At 36.3% G+C, this 18961-nt stretch overlaps 1 pseudogene; it reads right to left on the reverse strand.

Moving 5' to 3' along the window:
* Nucleotides 1-1624: 1624 nt before the first annotated feature.
* On the reverse strand, nt 1625-6037 carry LOC129250565 (uncharacterized; annotated as a pseudogene).
* Nucleotides 6038-18961: the final 12924 nt, after the last annotated feature.

Consider the following 18961-nt stretch of genomic DNA (forward strand, 5'->3'; position numbering starts at 1 on the left):
CTGCCCTATCACACAATCCATCGTAGCAAATCTCCGAATGTAAATGTCCGCTCCGAATCTGACCAATTTTTTATCATGCAACCCATGTGAATTCGAAAAAGTTGTTGCCATACGCACATTTTAAATTTTGACGTTTCGATATCAAATGTTTTGCAACAAATTGAAATTTCAATAAAGACAAGCGTAAATAAATTTAATTACACTGAAATATATATTGGAAAAACAAAGCTTTTAAGTGTTATGGATTCTTCGTTGACATTTTCTATAATGTTGGTGGAGGCGAAAGGTGAAAGAAGTAGATCGAATATGAAAATTCAACGAAAAATATTAAGGGACGCAAGCAATCCGCTCGATGTCGAGGACACAATGTAAGTATAGGAATAACTTCATAACTTCATAGGTTAACTTTATTTTATGAAACAGGTTTACTAAAAATTACCGCTTGAATAAGGCGGCGTTTTTGTACGTCTTAAGTGTCCTAGATGGAAATGCACGCTCAATGAGGTCGTGCTCCATCTCTTCGCTCCAGCGTTTGTCTTCCGTATTACGTTTTTTTGCGGAGGGTGGGTACCAGCATGGAGTGGGAAAGGACTTTGACATTCCCATGGCTCAATCCACATTTTGTGGCGTATTAAAAGACGTGTTATACACTCTTCAATGTCACCTATGTACTCAGTGGGTGAATCTTGATTTATGCAACGAAGAAAAAAGACAAGCAAAGATGGACTTTTATCAAAAATATGGATTTCCTGGTGCGATTTTATGTGTAGACGGAACACACATTAAAATTGTTGCGCCAGCTAAGGACATATTCCTGTATTTTAATCGTAAAGGGTACTTTAGCATCAATGCTATGATTGTAAGTCTTGCAGATATGCGATAATAAAATGAGAATTCGCTACGTGAATGCGCAGTATCCTGGCAGCAACCACGATGCTCATATTTGGAACGTAAGCAGCGCGCGAAATTTTTTTGAAAACAAATACCTAAACGGGGAACGAAACACTTGGCTTTTGGCTATGTGCATACACATATAGACCGTTTGAATAATTTTTTGCTAAAATGATTTTATTTATTCCACAGGAGACGCTGGATATGCTCTAGAGCCATGGTTAATGACACCTTTTCATTCACCTACAACAGGAAGCGCCGAAGGAAACTACAATAAAATACATGCAAAAGCCAGAAATACTATAGAAAGGACCATAGGTGTATTTAAGAACCGATTCAGATGCTTTCTGGGTGCTCGTGAGCTTTATTATGAAACCCAAGGTTTGCCAAATAGTGAACGTTGCCGCAGCATTGCACAATATTTGTATCCATTATCGCGTGGTTAATGATTTTTCAGAAAATGTTGAAGAAAACCATTTTAATCAAACGTTTGAACCTTCTCCTTCAACATATACTGATGTAGCTATGCGGATAAGGGAATCTATATCTTCAAAATTAACACGACTGTAATATTCAATTAAAAATAGCAAGACTTATATGTATTAATTCATTTTCACTTTTTTTATTTGAACTTTTGATAAGCACTTGTATATAAATAAAGGAATGTACATATACATACATACATATGTATAAATTTCAGTTGTTTTTGGAAATCGCATTTAAACTTTTTTGCTCAACTAATATATAACATTTGTTTTTTTATTGAATTTTTAGCATTGATCAAATCTTCCATGGATTGGTTGTGTCTATGGGTTTCTTCCACTTCTGCATTCTTCAGGTCGTAGTGCTTTTCCATTGCTAGGTATAAGCGTCGTATACCGGAACAAATATCTTCCAGCTTTTGTTCCTGTATTAAATAGTGTGCTATGGTCTTTTCCTGAAATTCCTTTTGAAACAAAAAATGGTCTTGAAGTACTTCTGCTGTACTTGTATTAGTTGGTTTGCGCGCAGAGAAAATACGTCTCGGAAGTGCTGGACTGCGGCTCGATGACGTCATTGACACGTCAGCCCCGAGCTCAGCTTAAGAATCGCCTGCAGCAGGTAGCCCAACACTCACAGTGTTTTCAATTCCATTCGTACTAGTCTCTAGTGCAGTCAATCGGATGACAGCTTCCTCCATTTCATTGAAATGGTGCTGCCTGTTTCGACCGCCACCAGTAGCCCTCTGTTCTATTTTGTTTTCCGCTACCTTCCTTTTAATATACGCCTTATAGTCTAGCCATGCCTAGTAAACACAATATATATACAAATATACACACAAACAAGGCACAGTAAATATTATAACACATTTTACCTTTTTCCAGATAGTGATGTCTTTCTGAGGTGGGCCCATGCTGTTAAGCTCCTCCGCCACCTTTTTCCAAAACTCAGACGCTTCTTCCTTAGAGCACTTTGAAAAGCCGTGTGGTATAGAGGACTTTTCTTGCAGCAACTCCAGCAAAGCCGCATACTGTTGCCTTGTTGTTATTTTGGACCTGTATTTTGACAAATTAAATACTGATTGCGCGTTTATTCAATAAATACTTACATTTTTATAATTTTTTCACTTTACTTTAATTTTTCGTGGATTGTCCGCTTACAAAAACTTGTCGTAGAAAAATTGTGGGAAATGTGACAATTTGACATTTAGAGTGTGCTCAGTGAATGCTATTCTCCGATTTTCGAATTTACGTTCGGATTTGTTCGAAATGCATGAATGCTTTTGTAGTAACTTCTCCGAAAAACAGTATACGATGGAGTGCGTGATAAGGCCGAATATATGTATGTAAGGCTTTTTCTTTTATAAACAACGATATTTATTTTAAAAGTAACAAATTTTCACACGGGAAATAATTTTACGCAAATACATATATAATTAGGTTTAAGATCAAGTGTCTGCAATGGTTGGTGCCAATTTGCCGACTGATTCTTAGGCTATATCATACTTCGTTTCAGTCCTCTGTTCGTTCTTGTACTCCTGTGTTCGTCAGTTCGCTGTGTTGCATTTCGTTACGTTAAATTCTTAAAAGGTGTGTCCGCTTCTCGTTGCCTTGCCTACGTCTGTCACTCCTACATTCGGCCTTCCTGACTCAGGATTTGACCCGAATTCTGGGTGCCGTGGTTTGATGTATTCTGCCGCCGTTGAGGTCAAATTGGGTCCCTCTACTTCATCAAATTTCTGCACTTTATAGCGTCCATGCGGTAAATTTTCTCTAATTTTATATGGCCCCAAATATTTCTTTTTCAATTTTAAGTTTGTACCGAATTGGGTGCGTTTTATGACGTTATAATTCACGCCTTCTTGTCGTTTACGGTTATAGCTTCGACGGTTTTCTTCTTGAATGGCAGAAATGTTTTGCCAATGGCTTCGCTTTTCATTATTTCCTCTAATCATGGTGATTCTGCAAGTCTCATGTCACAACCTGTCAAGAGCTTAAACGGCGCTATCTTAGTGTTTCTCGGGGCCGAATTGTTGATATATTGTTTAACTTTACCAATGTGCCTATACCACTGGTCCGCATTGTCTCCTGACAGCTTTGCTAGCATGGGTATCACGATTCTGTGTATTCGCTCTACCTGGCCATTTCCTTTTGGCACTCCCGTTGTAGTGAGTAAATGCTGAACTTTATTTTTCTTGCAGTAATCCTCAAAGGCGTGCGAAGTAAAGGCGGAGCCTCTATTGGTTACGATCCTCTTCGGATTTCCAAACATGGCTTCCTGCTTTGTTAATCGATCAATTACCGCATCTGCACCTGTATCTTTTGTGGGATAAAGCCACACAAATTTTAAAAAGGCATCTACGATTACGAGGATATAATTATATAGCTTGCGCGTCATCGTGAGTGGGCCAACATGGTCTATAAGAAACGTTAACAGTGGCTTATCTTCCTTATCAATAGGTACTAGTAAGCCATTTTTTTTTGTCGGTTTTCGAATTCACTAAAATGCAAGCGATGCAACTATTCACCGTTTCTGCAACCTTAGCTTCCAGACGAGGTACGTAGAAGTCCTTCACAACTTAGTCTGTAGTCTTTTTCATAGAGAAGTGCCCCTGCCGATGTGCAATCTGAATTATTTCTCTCTCCATTTGTGACGGTACCACGATGAGCTGTCGAGTTGAGTCTTTGTAGAGAATGCCATTATGAATTTAAAAATCGTCGTGGCTGGTTGCTTCTAAAATTTTCCTGACGGCCTTCGTCCCCATGTCTTTATGCTTGGACGATGTCCTCCGACGCATCATCACTAACCTGCATATCAACCTTGTTTTTAAACTCGACACCGTCATCACGCACTAAGATATCAAAGTGTTTGAAAATTAAAGTACCTAGAATTACTTCGTAGCTAATGTCGTTTGTTTGCACCACATGCAACGTTAGCTTATCAACACTTTTGTCTATTTGTATCTATATCTCAAAACTACCCATCGTTGATATCTTTGCTGTACCGATTCCAAATAGTTGCCGTTGCTCCGGAGTTAGCTTTAGGGATTTACCCAACTTGTTGTGCGTGTGTGCATAAGACACAAGCTAAATCCAGTGTCAATAAGAGCCTGTATTTCGATATTGCAAATTGTGACCTTCTTTAGTTTTAACTTTGGACTTGAAACTTCACCAATTGAATTTACGTGACGTTAATGGTTAATGGTTAATAGGCGGCCGCCGTAGCCGAATGGGTTGGTGCGTGATCACCATTCGGAATTCACTGAGAGGTCGTTGGTTCGAATCTCGGTGAAAGCAAAATTAATAAAAACATTTTTCTAATAGCGGTCGCCCCTCGGCAGGCAATGGCAAACCTACGAGTGTGTTTCTGCCATGAAAAAGCTCCTCATAAAAATATCTGCCGTTCGGAGTCGGCTTGAAACTGTAGGCCCCTTCATTTGTGGAACAACATCAAGACGCACACCACAAATAGGAGGAGGAGCTCGGCCAAACACCTAACAGAAGTGTACGCGCCAATTATTTATTTTTTTTATTTATTTTAATGGTTAATGGTAGTAAAGGGTTAAGGTATGGCCCTTTAGCACTGCGACCATATTGATCTATTGTGCACCCTATGATGTCTATTGACTGTTAAGTATGCTTATGAATTGTACCAGCTCCTTCTGAGGGAGTGATTGAAGGTCTTCATCTGTAAGCATGAACTTGTTTAAAAACCTTTTCCTTCTATGCATCAACCCCGGACATTTGATGATGAGATGTTCTATAGACTCCTCATCTTCGCAGCAAAATTTACACTCAAAAGATCTATGACCCATCTGTTGGCACTTAAAACATTTGAATTTTTTATGTGGACAATCTTTTGCTAAGTGCGAATATTCGCCACATTTGAAACATTTTTTTTCGTTTTTTGATGACGCCGAGGAACTACTAGTTTCTGGTTTAGTTTTATTGTGCACCTCCATGTTTTAGAGTTGTTGGCTTTTGGGTCCTGTCTTATCTTCTCGTTAAGTACTAATTGCTCTTAAAGTTCACTTACGGTTTTTGCTTGGTAGAGAAGTCTGTACTCTAAATTTAGATCCAAGGATTCCATCAATAAAATATTCGAGCAAACTTTCTTCATCTAAACAGATCGATTTCCCTATCTCCATTAAGGTATATAAGTATTCACGGTACGATTCCCTATGCTTCTTATGTCTTTTCCCTAATGTATTATGCATGGCTGCTGGCGATGACTTACTACCAAACTCGTTAGCGAGGGCCAATGTTAAAGAATTCCAATCACGCAACCCGATTTGACTACTTACAAAAGGCTTGGCTGCACCTCTTAACAACTGTTTAGCGTAAATGAATTTATGTATTTCATTCCAATTCACTATTTCTGCATTTTCTTCTATCTGCTCAATCCATTTCTTTACGTCGGACGTAGCAGCCCCATCAAACGTTGAAAGGCTTTCTTCTATATCTCTGAAGGTAAAATATGCGCTGCTTACATGAGAAAGATCTCGGACTGTTTGATTTGATTGGATATCAGCATCTTCGTCCTTATCGTCGTCACCGTCGTCAATCAGGCTTAGATGCTGGAGAAGTCTTTCCCTAAGTTCGTGTTTGCGTCCGACTACTCCTAGTCCCATTCCTCTTAAATTGTCTTTTAGATCCGCTACTGTCATTTTTAAAATAGCGTGAGCGTCGAGGTCACTCATTTTAATAATTTATAAATAAATGATATTGAATACGAATAACAATTTTAAATTGAATCTTATAAAATTTAGGTAATCTGAATGGTAAATATGCAAGTATAAACTCACTTATAGTACATCAACAATCGATATAAACCTACACGCTTATTTGTATAAACAAAACATTTGTATCGAATTATGCTTTTTGACAAGTAACAGGACATTTTAAAATTTTCACCCAATAGTACACACGTATTTGGATACATGTAAAAGCATTTGTATACGTATTTATATAAATTTACATTAATCAAAGTGCATTTCACAACAATATATTTTTATGTTTGGCCTTCTTTCAACTTACACACTGTTTGTTTTGGTCGCTGATACAACTTATCCGTCTCACTTTCACCTTCTTCTATCTGCTTATCGCCTCGAACTCCCTCAACGCTTTCTTCTTTTAGTTTACTTTGTTTTCAACAGAAAAGGTTAATGTATAGAGAAGTCTCAATGACAGGAACGTATGGAATTTCGAGGGGTACTCGTCTAGCGAAGACTAATCACCACAGTCACACTTTTCACCAAAAGTTAACAGTGAGGGGCTGAATTATGTAAATTTAGCAGCAGTCGATAAGAATTTGTTGGTGATTAGAACCAAAGAATGTTAGGATAAAATGACTATATTTGAATTTTTCCAAATCATACTAATCACAATAATAAACATATATTATGTCTGTCTAACTGGTGCTATGTAAAACTTTGTTGGTTCCTTCAATCATCATCAAAATCCTCTATAGAAAACGCTTCATTACCAGGCACACAGGAAGATGGTATATGCAAATTTAAATTTGTCAATTTATATACATATGCGCATATATACATATATGCTGTGTGTATGTACATATGTGCACTTGCTACAGTAAAACATGGTTGGTTGGTTGGTTGGTTAGAGTGGTGATTCATCCAGAATCCAACTAGCGCTTCCGCACCATTTTGTTGCCACATCCTCGTTACCAAATTGTTTGACAGTTATTTGCAGCAGGACTATATCCAGTCTGTGCGGTTTAGGAACCTTATTAGGTTGTTGACGTCTACGCCAGACAGTTGCTCGAGACTCTCGAACAGCGGTTTGCCCAAGGTTAACATTCTGTCCTTCCATAGGGCAGGGCATTCACAGAGGAAATGGAAGATTGTTTCTTTTTCCTCCGGTTGTTTACAACTATGACAGTATGTGTTGTGAGGGATGCCCATTTTGGCGGCTTGTTCTCCGATAGACCAGAAGCCAGTTATGACTGCCGTAAGTCTGCAGTAAAACATATTACGGTAAAATTTCTTCGCGCTTTCATAGGCACAGCATTGTATGTACAGTAACCTTGAAATGTGTACAGGTACCTTCAAATACTCTGATTTCAGAGTAAGTTTCTAACGTTGCAGAAATATGCATATGTTTTGCGCACTTTTTTATCAATTGAAGAACTACATACGTAAAGGAATATACTAATTAAATATTTACCTATCAGAGAACATAAAATAATTGTTTGGAAATTTACCTTTAGTTAGTATTGAAATGTCCGACACAGAACTTTTTTATAAGCTACTTATGATATTTTCTGCAAGTTACTGTATGGTCATGCGCGCACTTGACGCACAGCAGCTGCGGTTGTCGGGCATTTAGAAAGTCATATTTACATACATACATATCAGAGACCTTCATGGCTCACTGTTTTCTTGAGTTGTTCATACGCTAAATTTCTTGCTCACATTCAGTCAATTGAACCAAAATATTTGGTCAAGTGCAGTCAGCTCATGCAGGCGAACGCGTAGTTCAGCTCAGTCAACACGTATGATCTAATGTCTTCGGCTCAAATCTAATCATTGAACAAAAAGCAGCATTGAATGAAATTAGCATCGGCCTTTGCGTTCAAACGATCAAACTTGTTCAAAGAAGTAATTGTCATTATTGTAAATAGCACATGTTCGAGCAAACGAGCGTTGGCGTACAATGTACGCTGTAAATTGCGTTTCGTATTTGAAAGGATTAGTTGGTTTCAGCAATGTTTCCTTATTTACATTATTTTCTTTCGTGTTTTATTATAAGTTTTAAGAAAAAAAAACAAATATGAAAATATAGTGTTTTTACTTTAAAATTTTGGTTTTACTTTGCTATCGTTAGTTACAAGCAAAAACTCATGCGGGATCATACGTGTTCAAACCGGCTCATTTGGCTCTATAGCCCTTTTATTCTTGCTCAAAAAAATGAATTTATAGCCGAACGAGCAAATACCCGAAACGGCTGCTATGAAGACGATTGGTGATAACATCGGAGAGCTAAAACGCAGCACATCATTTGATTGAGCTGAAATAAACAATGACAATAACTTATTTGAACAAGTTCGATCGTTTGAACGCAAAGGCCTGTTTTTTTGTTCAAGCGAAGCGTATGAATGTTTTACACTGAGCCGGTGCAGTTCTCTGATACATATATGCAGCATGCATACATACAGTCAGCGTCAAAATGATAGCACAATCACAAATAAACTAAAAATTGCTTCAATATGCTTGTATTACTTTTGTTATTCTTTTTGTTTTGCAATGTAAGAGTTAAATGTGTCCACTTGCTCATTTTAAGCGGCATAGCGGTAAATATTTTTTAGTTAAACTACCGTTATCTGAAAAATGTGTGAAATCGGTGCGTCAAAATGATAGGACATTTGCACAAAATAATTCGTAATTATTGATGGACAGTCGTTAAATGTGGACAATAATTTTGTTTCGTTTTTATTTTTTTTGTTTTCGTGTTTATTTTGTACAATAAAGATAAAAATAACATTTATTGATAACAATGGGGCGAGGAATGCAGCTTAACAGTGCAGAAGTGAAAGTGGCTCTAAATTTGCATAAAAACAAAGCAAAAATAAGTGAAATTGCAAAACAATTAAATAGAAGCCGTAAAGTAATTTCAAATTTATTAAAAGATCCCAAGAATTATGGAAAAGCTCATTCCGGAGGCCGCCCAAAATCAATTACGACTAGACAAGAGCGAGCGATTTTGCGTGTTGCATCCAATTCTGACCTCACTGCCAAGAAAATTGCAGAAGCAGCTGGTGTTGAAACACGTGTACGTAATGTACAAAGATTTTTGCAAAAATCTGAAACTATCCAACGCAAAAGAAAGATTACAATTTACAGAAGAGCACATTAAGTGGAATAAACGTTAGCGGCGTGTTATGTTTACTGACGAAAAAAAGTTCAATTTAGATGGACCCGATGGTTGGGCTTACTTGACGTACACGACTTGCGGAAGGAGCCTAAGGTTTTGAGCCGTCGCCAACATGGAGCAGGATGTGTAATGATATGGGCCGGGATTGGTTATCGTGGAAGGAGTGAAATTAAATTTGTACCTTCAAGAATGAACAGCAGAGACTACATAAATCTGATTGGTAACGAAGTGGTAAGCCGTGGCCATCATGTTGCAAAAGGTTCCCTAATTTTCCAGCAGGATAACGCAGCTGTCCATACAGCAAAAATTGTAAAACAATTTTTCAACGAAAAAAACATTAATATTTTGAAGTGGCCCTCCCGATCTCCTGACCTAAACATAATTGAAAATTGTTGGGGATCTCTTGAGAGAAAGGTTTACTCCGAAAATCGTCAGTATGATAGTATTAAAAGCAGCATTTTAGCACAGTGGGACGAGATTCCGCAAAAGTATATTAAGAAACTATTTAAATCACTTCCAAATCGCATGACTCAAGTCATAAAGAAAAATGGAGGGTCCACTCATTATTAGAATAAGTTTTTTTCTTTATTTATTATTGTTATGTGTTTAAAACTCACTGATTTCATAAATGTGCTATATTTTTGATGCAGTACGAAAATATTTTTTTTCACTTTAATGAAGAGCTACTAATTTTGGTTGTCCATAAACACTATTTTTAAATATATTATTACTAGACATCGGATTCTTATGCAAGTGCATATTTTTGTTTAACATCACATGAAGTTCGCACCTAGGTAGAAACTCATCATAATAAAATAATCAATTTGCATAAAAATCCGAACTCTAATTATTACATATATATTGGAACTGTATGAATCTAAATTTATCATTCGTAACATATGTAAAATTAAAAATAAAAAATCAAATGTGCTGTCATTTTGACGCTGACTGTATGTACGGAGCCGCGGCCACTCGACATGACAAAAATTCAAGATTTACCAAATATTGGCAATTAATTCAACGCGAAATATTCCAATATTGACTATTTTCGAATGGTCGAGAAAATTGGCAATGGGCGGCTCGTTTTATGAATGAAAGTACTTTGCTTGTAGAAATAGAAGCTCAAATTTATCAATGAATTTTTTGAGCCTATGAATGCATTTTGTTCTTGTAGTCGCTAGGCATAGACTTATAGCTTTGAACGACATACGTATTTAGCTAAAGTGGTGCACAAGTCGACATATATGTGCTTTCAAGTCATTTCCTAAATTCACACAACAATGCAGTGTTTTGTTCTCAACTAACAGTAACAGGCAATAGCAGCTAGAGAGAAAACCAAATCATGCTTTTGTATGACTTGTTTCTCTCTCAGCATTATCACAACACACATATTTCGGCAAGATAGCAAGAAAAGCAATGACACTGAAAGGCAATGAAAAACAATTCAATTCAAACAAGTGAATTGTGTCAAATGTGGATTATTTACTTACATGAATTCCTGATATTTTAAAATCAAATAGGCAGTTAATGTTTGGTATGATGGTTTTGTAGAATAAAAATTAAATTCTGATTAATATTTGAATGTAACTTACCCTTTGCCTGCAAATATTCTTCTGCGCACTTTATTGGATTTTAAATTTACTAAAAGCTGTCTTATTTCATAACTTCAATAGCTTTAAAAATTATTCATCGAAAGTTTACCGTTATTTATTAATATTCTCCCCTTAATACGCAAAAGTGCGCGGGGAACGAAGAAATGTGTATGTTTGCAATTTTCATACATCTCGAAGGTGTGCTAATACACACTACGTACATACATACATATGACACCAATTCACACATTGTACTTGATGTCTTTCGGCAAAGCTTGTATGAGAATGTTTTTCTACCATTGCCATGCAAGCATATAAGCAGCGTCGTGCAATTCGTGCACTGTCGATAGAGCCGAAGTAGTATTGCTTGTTCAAGACAGTTTTTCTTCGTTGCTGTTCAAGTTGTGTGCCTACATTGCTTTTTGTCTTCACAAACAGTGTCACATGCAATGTCTATACTAATATTATACACTTTAATATCTATACTAATATTATAAAGAGGAAAACTTTGTTTGTTTGGTTGTAATGAATAGGCTCAAAAACTACTGGACCGATTTTAAAAATTCTTTCACCATTCGAAAGCTACATCACGAGTAACAAGGATTATATTTTATTTTGGAAATAGGGCTCGAGATATAGGTCAAAACGTGGACCCGGGTAACCTTCGGATGTGTTTGTACAATATGGGTATCAAATGAAAGCTGTTGATAAGTGTTTTAATACGGGGTAATTTTCATACCTATTGATGACTAGGGTCTCGAAATATATGCCAAAACGTGGACCCGCCGTGTCTTTGAACCGAATTAAACCAAACTTACACACATTGTTAAGTAGGTATTGAAGATGATTTCCGTATAGTTTGAATACCTATTGGTAGATAGGATCTCGAGATATAGGTCAAAACGTTGACCCGGGTAACCTTCGGATGTGTATGTACAATATGGGTATCAAATGGAAGCTGTTGGTGAATGCTTTAGTTCAGAGTATTTCCATCCGTTCCGTGACTAGGGTCTCGAGATAGAGACCAAAACGTGGACCCTAGAATGTGTTTGTACAATATGGATATCAAATGAAAGCTGTTGATAAGTGTTTTAATACGGGGTAATTTTCATACCTATTGATGACTAGGGTCTCGAAATATATGCCAAAACGTGGACCCGCCGTGTCTTTGAACCGAATTAAACCAAACTTACACACATTGTTAAGTAGGTATTGAAGATGATTTCCGTATAGTTTGAATACCTATTGGTAGATAGGATCTCGAGATATAGGTCAAAACGTTGACCCGGGTAACCTTCGGATGTGTATGTACAATATGGGTATCAAATGGAAGCTGTTGGTGAATGCTTTAGTTCAGAGTATTTCCATCTGCTCCGTGACTAGGGTCTCGAGATAGAGACCAAAACGTGGACCCTAGAATGTGTTTGTACAATATGGATATCAAATGAAAGCTGTTGATAAGTGCTTTAATACGGGGTAATTTTCATACCTATTGATGACTAGGGTCTCGAAATATATGCCAAAACGTGGACCCGCCGTGTCTTTGAACCGAATTAAACCAAACTTACACACATTGTTAAGTAGGTATTGAAGATGATTTCCGTATAGTTTGAATACCTATTGGTAGATAGGGTCTCAAGATATAGGTGAAAACGTGGACCCGGGTAACCTTCGGACGTGTATGTACAATATGGGTATCAAATGAAAGCTGTTGGTAAAAATTTTTCAACTACTTTTTTGCAATTGTTTCTACATGAAATCGCTCGTGTAAGTAATGGTGATCATTTAGAACCCAGAATTATTAAAATCGGTTCATTTTTGACTAAGTTATGAGCATTTAAAAAAAAAATTTCTTATATTATTAAAAAAAAATCGATTTTGAGCCGAAAAACAAAATTGCCGATAAAGCTTCAAAAAAATTTTTTTCGGGCGAACAAAAAACTACGTGTCTCATTATTTTGACCAGAGAGCAACATAATTAAGTTTCATCGAAATCGAAGAACATGACCCGAATAGCCCGGTTGAATTGAAATGGAAAGCATCATATAATCTTTTAAAAAGAATCCTCGAACAGGACGAAATAAGTCTAGACCCGAGTGCTAAACCGAAGGTTATGAAAAAGTTATCCAACTGATGGTTAAAGTAGTCCTGCTTCGAAAAAAGTCACTTTTCAGTTTTTCTTTTTTGACGTGATAACGTCTTATAATTCGATTTAACAGGCTGCATGCACGAAAAAATGTGTCGTTACCTTGCTCATTACTGTTCATATGTAGTTACCTTGCTCATATTAGTGTTACCTTGCTCATATTAGTGTTACCTTGCTCATATGCAGTTACCTTGCTCATTGCATTGAATGAACTGCAAGCGAAAGAGCGGAAGGAACGACAAAGCAAACAAAGCAAACGAACGGCAACGTTCGACATATTGCTCTCCCCTACTTAAGTGAGCGTATATATGTATGTATGTATATGCGCATATGTACATATATAAATTCACGTATTTGTATTGGCATATGCCTTCTTATTGATTATTATCATTTTGATTTACTTGAAGAATTTCAAATAAAACCAAGTTTGTTAATAATACCTGTTGTTTTAATGTTATTATTATTATTTTTTTATTATATCTGAAGGAAAAAATGTATGGTAATATTTACCATAACTATTAAAGTGGTGCACAAGTCGACATATATGTGCTTTCAAGTCATTTCCTAAATTCACACAACAATGCAGTGTTTTGTTCTCAACTAACAGTAACAGGCAATAGCAGCTAGAGAGAAAACCAAATCATGCTTTTGTATGACTTGTTTCTCTCTCAGCATTATCACAACACACATATTTCGGCAAGATAGCAAGAAAAGCAATGACACTGAAAGGCAATGAAAAACAATTCAATTCAAACAAGTGAATTGTGTCAAATGTGGATTATTTACTTACATGAATTCCTGATATTTTAAAATCAAATAGGCAGTTAATGTTTGGTACGATGGTTTTGTAGAATAAAAATTAAATTCTGATTAATATTTGAATGTAACTTACCCTTTGCCTGCAAATATTCTTCTGCGCACTTTATTGGATTTTAAATTTACTAAAAGCTGTCTTATTTCATAACTTCAATAGCTTTAAAAATTATTCATCGAAAGTTTACCGTTATTTATTAATATTCTCCCCTTAATACGCAAAAGTGCGCGGGGAACGAAGAAATGTGTATGTTTGCAATTTTCATACATCTCGAAGGTGTGCTAATACACACTACGTACATACATACATATGACACCAATTCACACATTGTACTTGATGTCTTTCGGCAAAGCTTGTATGAGAATGTTTTTCTACCATTGCCATGCAAGCATATAAGCAGCGTCGTGCAATTCGTGCACTGTCGATAGAGCCGAAGTAGTATTGCTTGTTCAAGACAGTTTTTCTTCGTTGCTGTTCAAGTTGTGTGCCTACATTGCTTTTTGTCTTCACAAACAGTGTCACATGCAATGTGTGACTTGTTGCTTTGTAATAAGCAAGTCATTTGTGCACCACTTTAGTAAGTGCCCTCTGCGTGTGCGGTTGTAAGTACATGCATATGTGTATATTAATAAGCATTGTCCCATCTTTTTTTTTTGGTTCTCCGTTACCTTTGGAAAATGTGTAAGCAGTAAGCAAACTTTATTCATATATTTTTCATCATTTTTGCATCAGTAAAAATAAATAAACGCCGTAGCCGAATGGGTTGGTGCGTGACTACCATTCTGCCATTCGATGGAGTACATATGGCAACGCACCTCCCCAAATACATATAATTTCACAATTAAATCCATAAGTGTTTACATTTTTGCCGAAAAACACGCGCAGTAATGTCATGACGATCGGTTGTCGACTGTCCTGCAAATAAATTGTTTTTGATGCCATCCCACTGCGGATTACATGTAAATGTAATGAACAGATCCGGTCGACCGTATTTTCGTACATAACACATTGCGTCTTGTGCATCTTCGTTCATATTCCGTGCAGAGAACGTTAAATATAGAGAATTCTCACGAGCTACGAATAGTGTGAATTGTCAAAAATGAAGTGAAACCGCGAACACTATTTCACCTCGCTTAACTCGACAGCGGGGAAGTTCTTTACAGAGCTGATTACAGTGAATTATGTACAAGTATATTGGTTCTGCTCAGTTTTTGGTTTCTGTATGAAATCAAATTGACGAATGCCGACGGCATTTTGCAAGGCATTTTTGCTTGTGCATTTTTATGTTCCCTTGGTAAACGAAAATTTATTCAATTTGTATTTTCAAACAAAGGTGATGAAGAAAAAGTGATTGAATTTATTATATGCGCCAACATTTCAAATCAAAGTAACTTTAATATTTTGATTTAATTTACCTCTCACATTTTGGTATGTGCGTTTTAGTAAATTTAAAACTAAACAAATTTGATGAAAATTTTTACTAATTTTTTGAGTCGAAATTAACTCATAGCATACAAGTGTTTTGGTATATCGACATATGTATTTACATTTGAATATGCATTTATTTGTTCCTTTGGCGAACCAAATCTTTTTCAATTTACATTTTATTACAGGGAATACTAATATACATACATTTGTATGTATGCATTTTCTAGATAGTATAAAACTTTAAAATAAATAAAGGAAAACTTCAAAGAAACGTATTTGCATATATGGGACAACTAAGTTCAATTGCATCTTTATTAAATATGTATATGTTGCACGCATATGTGTGCACTGAAGCAACATGACCTACCTCACGAGCATCGCCTTATATTTCATGTAAATAACCTAATGATCAAATTCCTGCCTCACAAAAGCTAAAACAAATTTCTTTTGAATACTCATGTACATATTTGTATGTGCGTATGTACACTTGGTGCCCATATCCCTTCAAACAAATCAAAAAATTCTGTATACAAAACGCTTCATTACCAGGAAGATGGCATATGCAAATATAAATATTGAATTCAAGCAAAACAATGCTTATTAATATACACATATGCATGTACATACAAGCGCACACACAGGGCATTCGCTTTATTCCTCAAAATGCGTATGTCGTTCAAAGCTAAAATTCTATGCCTAGCGACTACAAGAACAAAATGCAGTCATAGACGCAGGCGTAGCGGCCATCATTCTAGTTGCCATAGCGCTGAACAGTCGCGGCGGCGCCGAACAGTTTCAACTATTGTAGTGTGCAACAAAAACTCATCTTCAAAGAATTCATTGATAAATTCGAGCTCATAGTTCTAAGAGCAAGAATTTTCATTCATAAAACGAGCCGCCCATATGCCAATTTTCTCGACAATTCCAAAATAGTCAATATTGGAATATTTCGCGTAGAATTATTTGCCAATATTTGATAAATCTTCAATTTTTGTCAAGTCGAGTGCCCGCGGCATCGTACATATGTATGCAAAAATATATGTATGTAAATATGTCTTTCTAAATGCTCGACAGCCGCAGCTGCTGTGCGTCAAGTGCGCGCATGAGCATACAGTAAGTTGCAGAAGAAAACAAGTAGCTTAAAAAAAGGTCTGATTCGGACATTTTAATACTAAGATAAAATTTGGAAACAATTATTTTATGTTAACTGATAGTAGGCAAATAGTTAATTAGTAGATTACTTTACGTATGTAGTTTTTCAATTGATAAAAAGTGCACAAAACATATGCATATATCTGCAGCTAGAAACTTACTCTGAAATCAGAGCATTTGAAGATGCCTGTAACATTTCAAGCTTACTGTACATACAATGCTGTGCCAATGAATGTGCGCTGCGCCATGAGTGCGCGCTGGATTTCTTGCGAAGTTTTACCGTTTTATCTTGAGCTGTGGCTGGTGAGCACACATACACACAGCATATACATATGCGCAAATGTATATAAATTCACAAATGTATATAAATTCACAAATTTACATTTGCATATGCCATCTTCCTGTGCGCCTGGTAATGAAGCGTTTGCTATAGAGGATTTTGATTCAGTTGAAGGGAATTCAACAAAGTTTTACAGACACCAGACAGACAGACATAACATATTTATGTACATAATTTGGATGATTTGGAGAAATTCAAATATATAGGTCATATTAAAAAGCTACCTAACATTCTTTGCTTCTAATCACCAACAAATTCTTATCGACTGCTGCTAAATTTACATAATTCAGCCCTATGTCTATGGTGAATTGTCTTCGCGAGACGAGTACCCCTCGAAAATGAACACTTTCCAGTCATTAAGACTTCTCTATTCATTAACGTTCTCTGTTCCGTGGGCTACCAATATACGAAGATGGCAATATATTATAGTTAAACGTCCGATGTCATTAATATTAGCATCATTCCCTATCGCATCTTGCAAATGAATATATTGTTCAGAACTTAATTTTGCTTGGTTGAAACGAATAAAATTAAGACGTTCTGTTTCTATTTTGGCATACATATCAACGATGTACTGATGATATATGTAGTTTACGACATCTCAAGATATGATTTTGTTCTTTTGGACGAACCATCAATCGATAAGAATAAAAATGCATGGCACTAACTTTTTCCTGTATATGTAGACCTGAAAATAAGTGGAAAATGTGACTTAAGAAATTTCTACAAATGATGAAATGTCAACACACTGAAAATATTATTTACCTGTTCGTGGACCATTTTAACTGGTTTTAGTACATAAGAATGCAATCTCTTAACCTGAAGGCGAGTTCCCAATTGGTCTATATCTGGAGTCCTTAGTTACCCAGCGAAAAGAAAAGTCCTCTTTTCATTAGCATTTATCAACAACTTACAATGGATACTCATGTGGTTCAAACACATCCTAGGGTTATCCAGGTCGACGTTTTGGTCTATATCTCGAGACCCTAGTTACGGAGGGGCATTAAAAATACTCTATACTATAGCAATCATCAACAGCTCCCATTTGCTACCCATGTTGTACAAACACATCATTAAGTTATCGGGGTCCACATTTTGGCCGATATCTCGAGACCCTAGTCACGGAGCGGCATCAAAAATACTCTTTACTATAGCAATCATCAGCAGCTTCCATTTGCTACCCATATTGTACAAACACATCCTAGGGTTACCCGGGTCCACGTTTTGGCCTATATCTCGAGACCCTAGTCACGGAACGGTATGAAAAATACTCTTTTCTATAGAAATCATCGACAGCTTCCATTTGCTACCTATATTGTACAAACACATCCTAGGGTTACCCAGGTCCACGTTTTGGCCTTTATCTCGATACCCTAGTCACGGAACGGTATGAAAAATACTCTATACTATAGCAATCATCAGCAGCTTCCATTTGCTACCCATATTGTACAAATACATCCTAGGGTTACCTGGGTCCACGTTTTGACCTATTTCTCGAGACCCTGGTATCCCATTCTTACAATTTCAAAACACAAACCTTCTCCACATGTGTCTCTTCAATAACATTATGAAATGTACAATAATATATACATATACACACATATGTGTATGTAAATGTCAATAGGATAATGGTTTAGGATAAACCAACACTTATTTTATATTGTATGTCAATTTATAGTTTATGTATTCGGCACCATATTACATATGTACACATAGTAGAAAAAGTCTGCGTTCACCTATGCAAATATTCTTTGCATTAGAAAAAGTTCAAAACGATAAATATTTCAGAAATTTTTTTAATGAGTTTTATTTAGTTCACTTAAACGTAACTATCACAATAACAAAATCAAATTGAAATGAGATCACATAAAATTAAAAACGCCATTCAAACTAAACGGAAAAAGTTTGCGTCCAATTCAATAATAATAAAATAAAAGGCTTAAGATCATAGAAATGTTTTAAAATTAATAGCTAGTTGGATATCCACGCCTTTTTATGACTTCTAGAAGGCGTCTTTTCATTGATCCAACTAGTTTGGCTGTTATTTCTGGACTTATGGCTTCCCATTCCTCTTTAAGCGCGTTCTTAAGCATTTCCTTGCTAGTTGTTGTACGCTATCGTTTTTTTTTTTCTAGAACGTCCCATAAGTGCTCAATGGGGTCAAGGTCAGGTGATTGTGGGGGTGTGCGAAGTTGTTTTGGAACATTATACAACAACCACAACCTA

This window comes from Anastrepha obliqua, chromosome 6, assembly GCF_027943255.1.
Source record: "Anastrepha obliqua isolate idAnaObli1 chromosome 6, idAnaObli1_1.0, whole genome shotgun sequence".
In the NCBI taxonomy this organism is placed as follows: Eukaryota; Metazoa; Arthropoda; class Insecta; order Diptera; family Tephritidae; genus Anastrepha; species Anastrepha obliqua.